Raw genomic sequence first — 3428 nt, 5'->3', positions numbered from 1 at the left:
AATCAGTGGATCAATCTAAGTAAAGGGGTTTAATTGGTTCCTTATTATACTTAACTGCTAGCACGTCTGACATTATGTTTGCTGTGTGCTTATATGCTAGATATCAATCTGATCCAAAGGAATCACACTACAATGCAGCAAAGAGAATTCTGAAATACTTGCAAGGATCTAAGGATGTTGGGTTATGGTATCCTAACAATGTATCTTTAAATTTAACTGGTTTTTCAGACTCTGACTTTGCAGGTTGCAAGGTTGATAGGAAAAGCACAAGTGGGACTTGTCACATGCTTGGATCAAGTCTAATCTCTTGGCATTGCAAGAAACAGGCTTGTGTTGCTCTCTCTACAGTAGAGGCAGAATACATAGCTGTTGGAAGTTGTTGTGCTCAAACCTTATGGCTAAGGCAGTAGCTAAGTGACTTTGGAATTCTATTAAACAAGATACCTATAAATTGTGATAATACTAGTGCTATAAATCTATCTAAGAATCTTGTCATGCACTCAAGAACTAAACATATTGAAATTAGACATCACTTTCTAAGAGAACATATAGCTAATGGATCTTGTGATATAAAATTCATTGGCACTGAATTTCAATTAGTTAATTTATTCACTAAACCACTTGCTAAAGATAGGTTTTATTTTCTATTAAATGAATTGGGCATCATCAGTTTAAATTGTCCACTGCAGTAACAATTTAAATCTGTTATTTTATTTTTTAACGTGTTTTCTCTCTGTTTCAGAATCACTGTTGTGACTAGGAAAGAGAAATATTTACTTTTCTCTCTCTCACTTTATCCTTGACTGCTTTTACGGTTATTAACCAGCAGGTCTTTGACAATCATTATGTGGGTATCCTAACTGATTGGATTTTGTGTGGGTGCAACAAATTTGATTTATCAAACTAAAATCTGGTTCCAATATATTCTTGCGTAAATCAACACCTGAATTTGCTGTGCCACAGGAATAAAATCTGAAGCATATCAGATTGATTTTTTTTAACCGATAATCCTTGAAATCTGATTAAATTGATTTCCTTTAAAATTTGTGATTTTTGAAATCTGAGCTATATAAACCTGGCACTAATCAATTGTCTCTCACACCTTCTCATCTCTGCTATGTGCTGTCCAGGTTCAAACAGATTATTGTGCTTAATTTCTATCTTGAAGTGATCATGTGAACTGTTACTCATCCTTTTACTAGCTGATTTATCTTTAGGTGACTAAGTGCAGGTAACAACAGATCAAGCATGGCATCCTCATCACACAAAAAGAAGAAATCCAAAGAGCAATCCAACAGCAGCCAAGGCATCCTGGAAAACTGGTTTGCTGGAGATTCTGAAGCCATGACAAGGTTCATCCATGAGACAAGCAGAAAGCAAGTCAATGTGCCCAAGGTGCTGGAATTTTCATGGTTAAGGGAAGAAAATCTAATTGAAGCAAAAACTCTGCTCAAGCATCGAAAGCTGAAAATCTTCTAAGAAATGTCTGGAAATGTCTATCCAGACTTGGTGAAAGTGTTCTACAACAATCTGGTTCAAGATGGCAAAAATCTGGTCTCCCATGTGAAAGGTATGAAGCTGAAAATTACAAGGGAAATATGGAGGAATGTGGGAGGAATCAAGTATTCAGGAATGAAGGTTAGCAAAGGGAATACTGTTGGAATTCAAGGGTTCAACAAAATGCAGTTTTATAGGAGCTGTGTTAGAAATCATGTTGGACCAGTAGCTAGATTTCATGTTGGAAATCTCACAATAATTCCAAGACTCCTAGCCTACATAATTGCTTGACAGCTTACTCCAAGAGGAAGTAATCATGCTACTCTTCATGAAGAGGATTTGATTCTGCTATACTGCATAATGAATCAACTCAATGGTAAATTGGGTGAGTACAATGGTAGAGCGTATGCTCAAATCCACACGGCTTCCAGATTATCATTTTCCATATGCTATTTTTGTGTCAAAGCTAATTGATTATTTTGAAGTTGACACTGCAAATGAGAGAAATGACACCATTAAGGTAGCAAGTGAAATAGACAACTCCACTCTCTTGAAGATGGCTTCCAAAAGGAAGATGACAGCTGGGTATTTAGAAGGAATGCTGCAAATAGAGCTGAGAATGAAGCAGCTGATCCAGCAGATGAAGAAGAAGAAAATGCTGATGGTGTGCAGCACATGGATGAGTCACCAACCCACACTCTTCTGCAAAGGAGGATGTTGCTGCTACAAGCCAAAATGCACTGGTTGCATATGAGGAACCTGTGTATAGAGGTGAACCTCTATCCATGTTTGAAAGACAAGTTCTAAGCAGGCTGGACATACTCACATATGACCAAAAGGCACATTATGAAATGGCTCAAGCCAGGTTTCAACACATGGATGACCAAATTGAAGAAGTTCAGGAGCAGCTAGTTGAGCTTTACTACCACAACAAGTGATCCTATTTCATAGTCTTTATCTTTTATATCTTGTTGAACAATTTGGTTTTAGTATGTTTGTCTTTATTCTGCATTGATCTTAGTCGGTTTTAGTTTGGTTTGTAATAGAACTCTATACTGGTTGTTTGTTTGAACTGTTATGAATGTCTATGGTATGTCTTTATCCCATGCCTTATTCTGTTTGATGAATCCAAAGGGGGAGAAGAACAGAGAAATAACTCACAAAGGTTGATGTTCTGGTTCAAGCTGCAGGGAGGTAGCACAAAACTCACACACTGCTATATTCTGGTTTTATTTCTAAATGTTGTTGTGCAGGTTTTGGCAGTTAGTACAGTGCTGGTTTTGATCATCAAAGTATGCAAAGCAAAGGGGTTTTGTCTCCATCAAACAGGGGGAGATTGTTGAAGATGGATGAAGCTCATTTCTACCTAGTCTTAGTGTGTTTGATGTAGATGTTAGCTAGGTTGCTTTGTAGGTTGCTATATGTCTTAGATGATCTCGTTCTTTAGGGTTGTGTGTATTCAAGGTTGCCTTTTGCTGCATGACCCATCCTAGATGCCAAATCAAGGTAGTAAGATCAAGCTCATGATGTGGTTAAACGGTTTTGGAAAAGCTTTTTAAAGTTTTCTTAAATGGTTTGATTTAGTACAAAAATAAATTTTTTTTGTTGAGAAGCAATCAGTTTATTTCTTCTCTGTTAAAGGCTTTTCGAAATTCTGTTAGGGCACCAAAGGTACAGCTCAGTCTGTTATTTCAGTTAAGCTGAGCTGGCAGCTTTATCATCTTTTAACCTGTTGTTTTTCAGAATCAATCTGTTGTTTTGCTAACTGCTTTGTAACTGTTTTTTAAAAGTGGTTAGAAACTGTTCTCTATAAAATAAAATGCCCTTCTCACGTAAAGGGATGCTGAACAATCACAGTTTTAAGAGAGATACAACATTTTGTGTGTGAAAAAGTGAATTGAAAATTTTTTGCAAAGGTTTTTCAAAAGTGA

The sequence above is a fragment of the Phaseolus vulgaris genome, chromosome 5, assembly GCF_000499845.2.
Source record: "Phaseolus vulgaris cultivar G19833 chromosome 5, P. vulgaris v2.0, whole genome shotgun sequence".
NCBI classification, from domain to species: Eukaryota; Viridiplantae; Streptophyta; class Magnoliopsida; order Fabales; family Fabaceae; genus Phaseolus; species Phaseolus vulgaris.
The sequence above is the reverse complement of the archived record's forward strand: the minus strand, read 5'-3'. Positions refer to the sequence as shown.